Consider the following 15,898-nt stretch of genomic DNA (forward strand, 5'->3'; position numbering starts at 1 on the left):
TGACGACCTTCTCACACCCGTTGTTCTGCTGGTTTTTTGCTCTGACACAAGTTTTTCTCATCACTTTACAAATATATTACTGTAATCAGTTTGTTAAAACCAACCACATACTGACGATTTTGCTACAGTATGAACAGGGACGTGTGATCGTTGAAATTCATCGACTCGACGAGGGAATATCTCCATTGAATGTCTGATCACACTGACAAGATGTTAAAATATCTGTGTCGCCGTCCAGGTTTTCCGTTTCCACGCTATCCGAACGATAACACAAAGCTTTATTACGGAATAAAATCAATATTTTTTTATTTCGGCTCTGGTATTTTATTAAATCCAAACATTTTAATTATTATCACATCTGAAAATAGCACTAGTGTTTGATTATTGCAATACAATCGCAAAGTATACGTTTTCCTTGAAACGGTAAGATTTTCACCTATTATATTATGTTATACATGACAAGCAAGTACAGTAACACCAATAAAATCTCTAATGAGACAAAAATAATCATAAAATTAATGCCAAGAACGGAAATTTGCCCCTGTACAATGACTTCTCATGTAGTGAAAGATATAACGTAAATAATTTTGACTGGGGTGAATGGGAGTAACTGCATGTATCGCTTTCCGCACGCTTCAGCCCAACTGCGCAGGCTCATTTTTCTGAATCGAATTCTCCATTGTATCATGCAATACGATAGTTTATAAAATCACGGAAAACAGTAGCTTCCAACGGCTTTTACAGTTGACAGATTTTTACTTTATCTTAAATCATTTCAAAGTCGGCATAATTTCTTTTTCCCAGTAATGCAATGCTCTGTCAATCTTGACCTCTTGAATTTGTGGACATAATTTCAAAATCAACTGTTTCATTTCTTCAAGAGATTCCAACTTTGTCTCGTGCAGACATTTGTCGTCTTGCTCTGTTAGAAGGGATCTGTCTCTTAAAGCAACGCATCTGCCGTTTAGAAAAGAAACAACCCTCAGACTTACAAGAAAGGGAGTTGTTCCAGGTATTGTGTAAACACCATGCATAACAGTATCATAGTAGCTGTAATCAACCGGTGTAAGCTTGAAATCATAACAACGTGTCCACTTACAGGTCGAATTCTGAGGTAAAGGCTTTGCAGTTTCTTTGGTGAGTTTCCGTATGTTTTTCATAATGTGTCTTTCAATGACATCACCGTTTCTCAGGAACTTATACTGACAAAATGAATGACTATAGACAGGAGATTCTTGTTCAAAATCCAAAGGAATGGCTTGGAAGGTTGGATAACCAGACCCAACATCGACCATGAACTGATCACCATCACTTATCACGTTGTTGACAACAAATAAACAGTGATCATCAGGATTAGCAACGCAAGCTGGAATGAAAACTACGTCATAGCCAACAGACTCTAAGATGAACTTCAAAGCTACATTGTTCACTAAACAAATTCCTCCAATCAGCGCTTCAGTATCTTCTTTCATTTCTTCAATAGAGGGCGCTCGTCTTTCATCTTTGTTGTGACAGAGTAAAGTGATATTCTGGAAGGGAATCGAGTAGTGATAGGCTCGGATCACGGAGTTGAGAAACGCAAGTCGATTTTCCTTAAACTTTCCTGATGGATTTCCAATTTTCAGATCCTTCTCGACAAAGTTTAGAGCCTCTTCATGGGTGAACATGTTTTACTCTGACCTGAAACATTCAATAGCGCAGAGAGAGAGAGAGAGAGAGAGAGAGAGAGGTTAGTTAGGGTGTACTCAGTTATTCTTCTATATACGTCTATTCTGACCATTTTTCGGAAAGCGTGAACGTTAGAGTCACAACTCAGTTACTTTGTAACTTCAGCCAATCCTGAATACAGCTGGTACTTATAAGTTTCATGCATCCTGCAATCCTCAGACAGACAGAATGAATATGTGTATATATATATATATATATATATATATATATATATATATATATATATATATATATATATATATATATATACAATATATATATATATTATTTTCACACACATATGTATACTTGTATATCACAACCCGTGTAAGCTCGAAATCACCATATATATTAACGTTGACCTGACAAAAGAAATTAGTTGAAAGAGCTTTTCCCAAGTCCCTACTCTGCTCCCAAATTTTATACACAGCGTACTTGTTATTTGAATCTTTAAACAGTTTTCAATGCAGTTGTGCTACTGCCAATTATTGGTTACATACGGTATATAATCATAATCTTCACCAGAGTATATTTCTGACTCTGATATCGCTGTTGTTTTGACACATTCAGTGAACATTTTTCCCTGAAAGCCTGCTTTTCCATTTTCAGGAATATATTTTATCATGTTCATTGAATTCTCACCTAAACTGCCGCTAGGTCTCACTTTCAAGCAAAACATTTGCATTTTCACGATAAATGCATTTACACATTTTACACACTTTAAGGGGTAAAGTGGTGCACCGTGTCCCCGAGGTGTTCATTGAATTGGTTACCTATTAACTGTCTTACTAATTTTTCTGTATTTGATATTTAATCGAAGTTAGTTGGATTACCCAGGCTATCAGTTCTTATTGGTTCTATTTGCTGTGCACACAAAAAGTCAATGATGGATCCGTAATATGTCAAAGAAGTGGGAGAGAGGGACTCAGTTCTGTACCAGACCACAGACATCGCTTCAAAACAATGGCTGGCTAGTCACGTGACTGGTCAACTGCAGCGTGGTATCACATATCAACAGGTGCGCATTGTCATTTAAATAGCGTTACCAACCAGAATGTTGCAGTGCCATCCTTGAATCACTTGTTGATTTTCTGTAGCACTTACCTTCAGTAATCTGGCAAAGATTGGATTGGTCAAAGCATGGAGTTAGCTGGCTACCTGTGTGCTAGTTCCGTGGTTCGAGAAACGTGTCAGCTGCGACCACGTTGGTCGGTTATCTATTAGCCAAACGAAGCCAAAACATCACCTATTACATGTAAGGGTGTGGCCTCCATGTGAGGTCGCATGACCCTCAACGCCAACGAAGGTACTAGTGTAAACAATGCATACGTCCAACCCTAGACTTGGTTCAAGTCGGTAAATTTTTAAAAAATGAAATCATTTACAATAGTTTCTCTTGTGTCTCTCCTATTTCGTACAAACCTATTCGGAGCTCGGCGTCTATGTCTATGGGGGCATAGACGCCGAGCGGAATAGACCGACCACAGGTGACTGTGCTATAGCCATGGTGACATGAAGATGTAGAAAGCATAGGAGCGTACTTCACGAGTGTAACAATATTTGAAAGTTGCACAAACAACGTTGGTCAGTTATCTAATATATATATATATATATATATATATATATATATATATATATATATATATATATATGCATTGAACGCACCGCATTTCTCAAGTGCCAAGTTTGTACTCGATCTCCGTTTAACACGATTGGTACTAATTTGGGATAATTGGCCATGGATGGTGAAGTAATGTCTGTTTAATCTGCAAATGTAAGCTCATCTGCTTTTATTTTTAAATTAAATACTTGTTTTTATGAGTAATCTGTAATATGGCAACATTCAGCTGTAGAGCACCTAACATTTTTGAGAAATTTGTAAAATATATGAAGATCCAATTATCCCAAATTAATTCCAATCTTGGTTTATGCATAACTTCCTTTGTTTGCCGTCCTTGGATAGGGCCAACCAAAGACGAATGGAAATATAACAAGGAGAAAGTGAGCAAGCCAATCATTATGTTTGAAATATTAAAAGAGAGAAAGCTTGTAATTCGCAGCGATTTATAGTTAATCAGGGAGAGATGGGTCAGCAAAATCTTCTTGTGCCTCTGTCAAATCAATGATAAAACAATTCTTGACACCCCCACTCTGCGCCATTACTAAGGACAATTTGATGACTTTGTGCAGTTTGTGGAATATTTGTATATTTACATTTAAAATTGAAATGAGATACTTGGCATCAAGTGCTGTTCATATATTTCAAACCAACTGAAGCCTAGAATGGCCGTATCATCGATATTTTCAATTCATGTTACCGGTGATGTCTTCTGTTATTAAAAGGGCAATATCTGTTACTTGCGATATTTTCATTATCACTGTTCTGCAAAACAATCCTTCATCTCTCTAGAGTACGTTGAAATACAAAGTACAACTTGACAACACTACGCATCCTGTACAATATTTGATATGTAACTGTTTATTAATGAATTTCAGTCCAGACTCAGTTTAGCAGTCAAATTCAATAATCAATTCAATAATGTTATACCATTACATATATATCATATACATAGGCTGTGTTGACAATTTGATACAAGCTTTTCCTCGTGATTTTTGCGATGGACCAAGATACGATGTTTTACATCACGATACAGAGCAAATATATCGGAAAGTCCAACAAAAGTTACCGCGACATCCGTCAAATTAGCAATTGTTGCGAAAATTAACGTCGATCAATAAGAACATGAACAAAATGGAATAATTGATTATTGGCTGTTAAAAAGTTGTTTAATTTGTATCATCTCAGTTTCATTTTGCATTTACAGAAACCAATAAACAGAGGCAAAAGCGGTCAATAAATCATAATTACCTTCATATAATCTGAACGGTGAGACATTGCCAGGAGTGCAAGAGACATACTCTGGATCTATGTCAACTGTACGAGCATGCCGTTTTACGCCCAAATTTAGTGTCGAATATCGTCTGCCAGAGTCGATCACTTTGCCTTGATCTATGCTAGCTTTTGAAGTTTCTACAGATTCGTGTTGTAATTATCAACTGCCAAACTCTGCAAATTCTAACATAAGTACCTTTAAATTAAATCTGAAATGATAAATCTTCAGTTTCTGCTGTTTTGCTTCGACTTGAATCTGCCAGGATACTGCTGTGCAGAAATGGTGGATATGACATGATGAAAATTTGATAAAAGTTGTATCATATACTAAATTTATCGCGTTTTATTTTTGAAACTCTCCAATTACCCAGAAGGCATAGCGAAAACCTATAACCTTACATTATAATTATTATTGCGTTGATTCCGTAGCACTTAATGACTGTTCATAGTTTCATTTTACACTCGGGGTATCTGTCAGGCTTGGTCTGTGAGTTTCTTTAATAATTGATGCCGCATGAAGTGACATTGTTAAAAAATCGTGAACGGTCCATGATTTTTCGATATAGGCCTAATGCAGAAGCTGTGAATTTCGATCTCATGTTTAAAATCATATAATATACAAATACTGCGTTGGAGCATGGTGATAAGCAAACGCAGCAACAAATGCAGAAGAAACCATAGTGCAGAGAATAGCATCAAATGTTACAGTTTCGAATCATTTCACCCTCCCATAACCTCCAAATGCCAAATGACTTAACTATTTTGATACAAAACGCGAGAGAGTTTGAACTCAGGCTACCCGGATACGACATCAAAGTTTAATAAACTTTTATCAGTTCGATGTTCAGAAAAACTACGATGTACACATATACTATATCAAAAAAGGCCTATTCGATCAACACACGGTGTGTTCCAAAGCTACAAAGCGTACCTTGTTTATCCCATTGATAAATAATTTGATACAATTGTTGCTGGAGATGAAGTTCAGATTTCGACAGGCCAAATAACTCCATAGAAACCCTGGGGTTTAAAATAATGCTGTAAATAGAGACATCTACTTAGTTCGAACCGTCCAGCAGATTTACACAACTTTCCAAATATCACCAACTGTCATACATCAGCATCTCTCGGCAAAGCAGGATGGGTAATTTTCTATGGAGCTGAGGACACGCGAGATTACCCCATTGTTCGAACAAAGTACGTCACAGCGTCAGTTTAACATTGTTCGTTGATGTTTGTGATTCGACAGGTGCATCACAAACTGTCGGATATCTAATCGCGAAACACATGGAGAAAAAGTTAAAAGGTAATAACGTCACTTCATTTATGTTTTACTTTACTTTCTTGGTAACACGAATGAACAAAACTGTGTTGTCTTTAGGCAATTTATGATCATTCTATGTAGGCAATTTATGATCATTCTATGTTCATAATGCAAAACAAGCAAAATTCGGTATTGAGAACCACTGGCACGAGAAGGAGTGTCACAATAGACTTATCGGTATTGTCTTAAAGAAAACAAACAAATGATTTTATTTTTCTATGTATTTTACTCGTTGTAATCGGGGTTTGCAATATCGTACATCAGTTGTATGCTCGTGATATTCCGACAAGTGATCCGAAAATTACCGAGTATAGGCAAGAGCGACACCAAGTCGAACAGTGTTGGTGCGTGACGCGACTTACGTAGGAGCTATTCGAACGTTTCTCTCATTGTTGTCTGTTTCTGTCGTCACTGTTAAAATGAAAGTATAGACCTTTTCCCGGTTATCCCACAATGCATTGTAGTGACTTTATCAAACTCCGTATAAAAGCTAAAAACAGCGAAAACATGCAGATTTGTTTTGTACAACGGATTGTTATAGAAGAATGACACAAATTTGCAATACCAAATAATGCCCCATATATAATATAACCATCAGCAACGAAAATATAGGTTCAGGATGTACCCTGCCATAGAGTTCTATGAGTAACGTACCCTGCGTGTACCCTACGGCTAAAAAGTTCTATGCGTAACGTACGGTTTGTATACCCTGGCGCGCACTGCATCATGGAACCGGTAAAAGAGCTATTGCGTCTGATTGGTCGGTAAAGTTAGTTACCACTGACGACGATACCGTCGCTATGTTTACTGCGTATAGAAGCCATCGTTTATGATCAACGTTCAGCATTACGTTCGTATAGACGACCGTAAGCATCGGAACTGGCGTCTGAACTTTTGCGAAATGCGTCGTTTGCAAAAATGTAAGTGAATGCCACATATAAGATTGCTCCATTTCAATAATTTACATTTTTGTATCGCTCAAGAAAAAAAAATCCCGCTATTGTTTCGGAACGTAATAGGTGTCACCACGAAGTCGGTGTTCCAGATTGATTCGGATACTGACTGGCTTGCCCAACAAAGTGGTTTAGAACGGTTGGTTTTAGTTATACTCTTCAGCTTTGCTCTGTGGATTTATCATCTACAAAAGTCGTTTTTCGTTTAAAATTGTTTTATTGAGCATAGAGTGTTTGTCATAGAAAATAATCGAATCCACGCTGTTATGCTTGCGCGTGTGTTACTACCTCTTATTTTCAATTTTTTTCGGTGTGTGGAGTGGTTTCGCTTGCCTCTGCTGAATAATTACTTGTACATTATCAAAAGTCTTAATAGCTACGCCTTTGTAAAATACCGAGTACGCGTACAATAGATTTAATTTATCAGAGCTTGTAAACAAAACGTATGACACATAGGCCTAGACCTTTTCCCGGTTATCCAGCAATGCATTGTTGTGGCTGGATGAAACACTGCATATACACATAAAACAACAAAAACATATTGATTTTGGGTTGTACAACGGATTGTTATACAAGATTAACACAAATTTGCAACGCCAAAAATTGCCTCATGTATCCATCGGCGTGTACCCTGCCATATAGTGTTCTATGAGTAACAAACCCTGCTGCGTATACCCTACGGCTAAAAAGTTCTATGAGTAACGTACGCCTTGTATACCTTAGCGCGCAATGCATCATGGAACCGGTAAGAGAACTATTACGCGGCATGCGTGAGCGCGTTTCATACTTCATCACTTCGAGACCGAAGTCTCTTGATGATTGGTCAATAAAGTTGGTTGCCAGGGCAACGAGAACGTTGCTAAGTTCATACTGTAGACTCCGCCATTTGCGTATAGAATTCGCAGTGTGTGCAGTGGCTTCCTGTAGCAGCGTTGTAACTTGACCGGTAAGGGAACTTTTCTCTGCAAAAAGTAGACAACAGTAGTATTGACGAACTTTCGCTTTTTTAATTATTAATTAATGTTGTTTAATATTTTTGACATGTAAAAACATCGAGTACCAAACTTTATGTTAGTGAGAACCGATATATGGGCCGTCAAACATGATACACCTTCGATGTTGCGACGTGTGATAACAGGGCACGACACAGTTCAGTGATTGCTGTGTACATGTCTTAAAAATTTGTATTCCATGGCGACTACTAATTTTTTTGTTGAACAAAGTAGATCGATAATAATCTATCGAAAGCGCCGGTGGGTCTGACTTCGAACTTAGGGTCTATGGTTTGAATTATGAAACTCGCAATTTGCCGACTAAACATTTTATTTTGAGTATATCCTGCCATCCTACAGTACAATTTCGGCCAAACTTTACAATCGAAGCCGCACTGTAAGTCACAGGTGATATCATATTAAGATAACCGCTTTCTCATACGGATTCTTGGAAAATGTAAAGAAACAATTTCAACCGTGCATAAAAAAGAAAACACGGACACGGGTCTTTGACTTCCGCTACACCTGCACGTGCACGATATTGCAGTTCCATAGCAATGTTCTCATTGTTCTAGCTCAAGTTCTGATTCGAGAACAGCTCGTGCCGTAGTTTGCAAAGCGCGTGCTCAATTGGCGCGTGTATGGAACTTGCTATGGAGACTGGAAAGTAAATGCGAACGTCAGGTTGTCGCACCAGACGCTGATTGGTAGACGAAATCGGTCGTCATGGGCAACGCGATGTTCTTTTGTTCATCGTTACGTGCTTTATTCTTTCGCTTGTTCCCGCAACGTCAATATGACAACAACCTTCCGTAGGACTAGCCGGCATAACGCGTTATTTTAATATTATTTTAATAGTAAGTCATTCCGATTTTTGACAAAAATCAACTGTGGCTGCTGTTAAATGCATCCGAACTGCAGTATGGAGAGCCATTTTGGAGTTGACGGTCACGCAAGATATGCATGTGATTAGACGGCGCACCGTCCCTCCACCCGAGGGACAGTGGACGGTGATACTTTATGGTAGTGTTCGAACCGCCAATCTCTCCTGTTCGGTGTTGATTAATATTTTAAACAGAAGTGATTGGCCGGATTAAAGTTGAATCTTGCCACATTTAAATCAGTATACTTTCCATATTCAATTACTCTGTTGAATTTTCTTGGTATTATTTTTAAAAAAATTAAATATATTGAACAAGTCTTCTAACACAGTAATCAAACCGTTTTGTAGCTGATTGCAAAAGATAATTTTGGCAGATAATGTTGGATTACACTATAAGTTGAATGTTTTTCTTGTTCCCAATTATACCTAACCCTGTTTCTAGAATTCAATATAATTTGTTTTATCTAAGGTACTTTGTCTATATTCTATTGAAGTTGGTACATTTGGATGATTTGTTCAGCAAATAAGGGTATACTGCATTGATCAAAGGAGCCGATTATGTAGAGACAATCCCTGTTCTACAACTAGAAACAACAATAATAATATTACTATTGATAACGGTATTTTCAAAGTAAGGCTTTAAGTATTGCTTGTCATCAAAAATTTCCTCTGGAAACAACTTTGCTGTAATATGAAAACTCTGATGGACTCTCCACAACACATAAAATTAAACAGAAACACAGTTTCACATAAAAGACACATCTTTATTTAAAAACAACAAAAAGACTACATGGGTATACTGGCAGAAGCAAGACAACACTTTATTGTGTGTGTGTTCTGTTTACAGAGAACGGAATTGTCAGATGAAGATGGACAATCAGAGGTTAGCTTTTGGTGTGTGTATAGGTACGTATGGGATAATCAGAAGACCTGCTGCAGAGGTAGGATGCCTTTTTACTGCATAAGTCTAGAATTCTTTGGACCGGCTTGGATTTGTCTGACCACAGGAGAATCAAGTTTCAATGGTTAATAGATGTTTTCTGGGTAAGCATGTAAGGTTTTTCCTGGGTACAGATGAATGAAGAATTCTTGTAAAAAGAATGCTGTTTGTCCCTGTCAATATCACTTGGTAAGTAGTCATTCATGTACATGTACAATGACTATTCATCCTTCTTGGTTTAACGCATCCATGTTTGTACTTGTTCTGTACCCTCATAGAAATACACAGGCAATAGTCAAGGAGTGAGTATAACCATAAAACACTCTGAAAATATTACCTTTGTCACTGACTCATGAACATCATTAAATAACAATGTACTTTTAGTAAAGAAATGTGTATAGAAGGTGAAGTAATGTACTATATAGTGTACTATATACAAACAACGCTCATTATCGTATTTCCAGGTTTGTGTTGTAAAATGTTAAACCCATAATGCTATACCCTGTAGCAAATACTGTATGTCAAGATTTTCTATCAAATGAGAAATCTCATTGAAACATTATGAGCTAAAAATGGCAGCTTAGATTTCCTTTTACAGAAACATATATAAAGCTGTGTATCGGAAATTACATTTACTATACATGCACCGGGAAATGTTCTACATTTGGATTGACAGTGTTGTCAATTTGATTTATGTTACATACTGCCATGATAATAGCGTTTGTTTTAGAACCATTCATTTAGAAAATTACAAACAAACATAAACAAACAAAGATATAACATTTATGATGTCATTGATGAGGAAGACTTGCCTTGAAGATGAAGTGATAAAATTTCAAATTTTCAAAAGCTGCCTTTAAAATAAATGACAAGAAATCTCTGCAACTTGAAAGCAGTGTCTTTACATAGAAAAAGAGGATTTTCGCCATTTAAATGAAGGTTAAATCCATTGGCAAAGGTCAAGGATCAGAGAGAAGATCAAGATGAAAAAGTAACCTGGCAAGACAAAGTTGGAGTTACCATCATTTCAACATACATTTACATAGATTGAAAGCCAAGTTCTAATATGTATGTTAAAAGACTTGAGTTTAGATATTGGAATGAGTATAATATACTTTTGCTACAAATAAGAAGAACTTGATGGGAGTGAAAACAAAGTAATTATCATAGCAATGATCTTATTTAGTTTTATCAGTGTCCTTGATTGCATCACAAGCACTTGGATTGTCTTGAAAACTTGTGTCTGTTCTTGTTACTAACAGCAGAGATGGGGTCCCTGGTCACATATGATTGTGATTATGCATTGTTTGCTATCGAGGGCTCTCTGCATAAAAATACCTGGGTGAATAAAAAAACTGAAATCAGATTCTTGAATTCAAATTGCATCATAGATTTGAAGCGATAAATTAAGAAGAGTGCTGATGAAGGGAAACAAAAAATATTATATAATAGGTGCTGATAATCTGTCGGAAACAATAGATAAGTTGGAATGGTATCCTGTGAAAGCAGGGTTACAGGAACTAATGAAGAGGTACATATCACTAATATGATGAGGACTGGAACATTAAATGACTAAAACAGAATATATCACTGATGTTGTTCTTTGTAACACCATGGTAACATGGCAATCATGGTAACAGTATGGTTTATGAAGGACCATAGTAACAGCGATAGTAATTTCTGGTAATCAGGCAAGCAAAAACATGAATATTCAAGCACATTTGAACAAATAGTATGATATCTAAGCGGTAAATCTTAAATTGTCACACTGGAAACTGCCTTTACAAAAGCTATAAAAATGGTGGGACAGAAGATGTTAGAATGGTCTATCTCTATGGAATGATTGATCCTTGAGTATGGAAAGTTAAAAAATCCCGCACAAAAAGTCTGTACATTAAACTGGTCAAGCTGTAGATTTAAAAGCAGAAAACATAAAAAGGAGGGGGGGAGATTGGTCAGTTCATTGCTATGGTGTATCAACTATGTCTTATAATTAGAATGTATATAAAGATAGAAATGGTACTGCCACATGTTGAACATTGGCTGGATTCAATCAGTGCTGATTATTGAGTTGTTTTAGTATTGTTTGCTGAGCTCTTTGATACTCAATAACATGCTGTTTGCACTTTTAAGGTTTTCTTCTAAGACTTTATTTATTTTTACATTAAAGTTTGATCACATTTCAATAATGGTTCACTTCAATGATAATGCATTGAAAATGTAATGCATTGAAATGTAATGGATGTCCAAACACAGGGCTTATGTTAAGCAAAGAATTTTGTGCTAGGTATGAGCCATTGTGTAGTGCGTAACTGCAATAATCTTCACTTTTCATTTCCTTGCTGTTTTACATCGTTTTCATACATCTGCAACTACAAGTATCTAAGTATAATTTTTCACACAAATCTGGCGCATTTTACTCTAATTGTGGACACAACATGCATTCTACGACAAATCAGAATCAATATCTGTCAGTACTATGTAAATGACAACTGAACATAACATTATGCGTTTCATATTTGACATTTACTGTTTTTTTAAAGAAGGTAAATAATTGGGCTGTAATCATTTTATAAATGCATACACTTTATTGCCGCCTCTCTCTCTATACTGTCAACTATCGTAACCTAGAAATATCAATGTTAGGAGTGGTGATTTCTTAGACTAGAAATATCAATGCTAGGAGTGGTGATTTCTTAGACTAGAAATATCAATGTTAGGAGTAGTGATTTCTCAGACTAGAAATATCAATGCTAGGAGTGGTGATTTCTTAGACTAGAAATATCAATGTTAGGAGTAGTGATTTCTCAGACTAGAAATATCAATGTTAGGAGTGGAGATTTCTTAGACTAGAAATATCAATGTTAGGAGTGGTGATTTCTTAGAGTAGAAATATCAATGTTAGGAGCGGGTGATTTCTTAGAGATTTCTTAGAGTAGAAATATCAATGTTAGGAGTGGTGATTTCTTAGACTAGAAATATCAATAATAGGAGTGGAGATTTCTTAGAGTAGAAATATCAATGTCAGGAGTGGTGATTTCTTAGAGATTTCTTAGACTAGAAATATCAATGTTAGGAGTGGTGATTTCTTAGACTAGAAATATCAATGTTAGGAGTGGTGATTTCTTAGAGATTTCTTAGAGTAGAAATATCAATGTTAGAAGAGGTGATTTCTTAGACTAGAAATATCAATGTTAGGAGTGGTGATTTCTTAGACTAGAAATATCAATGTTAGGAGTGGTGATTTCTTAGAGTAGAAATATCAATGTTAGGAGTGGTGATTTCTTAGAGATTTCTTAGAGTAGAAATATCAATGTTAGAAGAGGTGATTTCTTAGACTAGAAATATCAATGTTAGGAGTGGTGATTTCTTAGACTAGAAATATCAATGTTAGGAGTGGTGATTTCTTTGAGTAGAAATATCAATGTTAGGAGTGGTGATTTCTTAGAGATTTCTTAGAGTAGAAATATCAATGTTAGGAGTGGTGATTTCTTAGAGTAGAAATATCAATGTTAGGAGTGGTGATTTCTTAGAGTAGAAATATCAATGTTAGGAGTGGGATTTTCTTAGAGTAGAAATATCAATGTTAGGAGTGGTGATTTCTTAGAGTAGAAATATCAATGTTAGGAGTGGTGATTTCTTAGACTAGAAATATCAATGTTAGGAGTGGTGATTTTCTTAGACTAGAAATATCAATGTTAGGAGTGGTGATTTTTGTAAACTAGAAAAACAAAAATTGTGAGCAGACAAGTAGTTAGTGACAATTAGTAAGCATTGGATAATCAGATACTGATGTCCATTTTTGAATGATGCATCTATATATATCTGCCTGGAACCATACTATGTACACACACTGTCAGAGTTTTTACAGGAAACATTTGATTTTTCTCTCTAAATCTTGTAATACTTTTTATCCTACAATTACTCCAGGAAGTGTTGAGGTCTTGCGGTTCAAAGTGATGTAACAGTCTGTCACCTTCATTTCATAAATATAAAGTTCTGAAAGATCTATGGCTATGATAACACACTCACATTATGATATCATGACTATTTTTAAATGTGACTATGACACTAATAGCCACCTTTTACTTCAATTTGACATGAAGTTTAACGTCCAGATTTTGAATTAAATGCTGAAATGGTATACAATATCATGTCAACCCTTGGAGCTATGGGTTCTTACCTGTATTTTAAAGGAATTTTTTGAGAAATTCATCTCATTGTATGCAAGCAACTTGATGCCTTGAAAGCATCTCTATGGACATGAATCTGATATGTTAGATATTAAGTGAGTCATGGGGTCATGTCCAGTGGTGTACAATACTGTACAAAGTAGTCTGTCATTACACATAGTGTACATTATTGTCAGTTTGTCAAACTAAATACTTACATAACAAGTACTTTTGAAGTTGAGTTCCTCTATATCGGGGTCATTTAAAACTGTACATCTACAGGTACTTGGACTTGGTCGGTATTGTGTAACTTTGTGAATATCTGTTTCAGATAAACATAGAAACAATGAAAATTTAAACTTCATTATTTGAAGAAAATATCAGGATTAATTTAAATTGTCAGCATTATTCATCTCTAAGAGAAAGGTTTCAGCAAAACTGCCTGCCAGGTACTTCATGATTTTATACTAATCTGACTTGCAGTCAACAAGTGTAACATGAAACAAAAGTAACAGAAAGATATCATTCATTGTGGCATTTTAAAAACAAGTTTTACATTCAGAAATAATCTGTTATAAAAAATGCATGTCATTCATTGATGACATCAACATTCTCATGCTGAATATGTAACTTTAGGCGCGTTTAACCTAGGAACATGTCAGGAGTGGTTTTTCTTAGTCTAAGCTCAATGAATATTGTGAGTAGAAAAGCAGTTAGTGAATACTAGATAGAAATGGACAGTTAAATATACATGTGAAAACTGACAGAGTGAAGAATAGAAGCCCAGTTGGAATTGTGTATGGGATTTAAATAGTTGGAATCAGCACTTTTGTTTTTCTGTTGTTTCTCTTTTTGTATTGTTTTAGAAATATGATGTGTGATTTCAACCAATAAACTGTTGATTAAACCCTGTGGATTGGCATCCTACCAAATCATTCTGTACTGCTTACAGAAGTTAGGTACTGGTGTTTTATTTTAATGGTTTATAACACCTGAAGCATATGTCACACTACAGAAATGTAAAGAGTGTAGCTTTTGTGGATTCAAATCAACATTGTATACGGACAAGTAGTTATTGAAAAGTTAAATATGTGATTGGAATATTGGAAAGAATATCGACTATTCCATTTTATATTTTTTTAAATTAATGTAAATTTGTTATGTCAAAGATCAGCACAAACAAATATGACAGATCACCATATGTTGGTACTCTGCTTCCGGATTCTGGGTCACACTTCGAACAACAAAGCTTTCACCGCTATCATCTTTTGCCTGATTCCTAGCAGAAACACTGTCTATAGATGGTCTTGTTCCCAGATAATTCTGCTTTAAAATTTTAAATTTTCTTCTGAAATTTGCTCTGTATGAGACACAATATACTAAAAACAAAGACACACAAATAAAGGGTATTTTTGATGTTTCATTTCACTAATGTTTTAGTTGTTACAACTTTGCAGTCACAACATGTTCTTACATTCATGATTACTCAAATATTACATGACATAGAGTGAAGGGTTTTGAAATTCTATGGTTTTCATTTTGTTTTCCGTCAAAAATGTCTGTATTATCACTGAGGAGGGTAGGGAGGGTGAAAGTCAGTGAAAGCACAGAATTGCTGAGCGAGAGCACAGAATGTTGCTGATATAGATATGAGGAGGAGGTGGAATATTCAGAGTCTTGATCTATCAGCGCTGTCAGGCTTACTTTTACAACAAATGTTTGAAGTTGCATCTATCAAACAGGAGGAAAACCTTTACAGAGAAATCTGATGAGTGTCTTTTTTGAATCTTTTGTTTCTCTTATTTCAAATTCAAATAAACATAGGGCCAAAGTCCCTGAAGCTACTATAGACATGGATACAAAATTAAGTATTTCCTGACTGTATGAAATTATCTCACTAAGGTCATCCTAGGGACATGTAAACCAAATATTAAAGCTGTCTGACCAGCAGTTTTGAAAAAACAAGCGACTCAACAGTTGACAGAGCTCTGCTGTGTTATGTAGAGAATAACCTTTTGTGACACATGTATTGAT

At 35.8% G+C, this 15,898-nt stretch overlaps 1 long non-coding RNA gene across 1 annotated transcript; it reads right to left on the reverse strand.

Annotated features, from left to right (window-relative positions):
* Positions 1-300: 300 nt before the first annotated feature.
* On the reverse strand, positions 301-2,997 carry LOC139139771 (uncharacterized). Its single transcript, XR_011553877.1, has 2 exons — positions 2,812-2,997; positions 301-1,680 (listed from the first exon to the last, which is right to left on the reverse strand). It is a non-coding gene; the product is annotated as an uncharacterized lncRNA (long non-coding RNA).
* Positions 2,998-15,898: the final 12,901 nt, after the last annotated feature.

The sequence above is a fragment of the Ptychodera flava genome, chromosome 9 (assembly GCF_041260155.1).
Source record: "Ptychodera flava strain L36383 chromosome 9, AS_Pfla_20210202, whole genome shotgun sequence".
NCBI lineage: Eukaryota > Metazoa > Hemichordata > Enteropneusta > Ptychoderidae > Ptychodera > Ptychodera flava.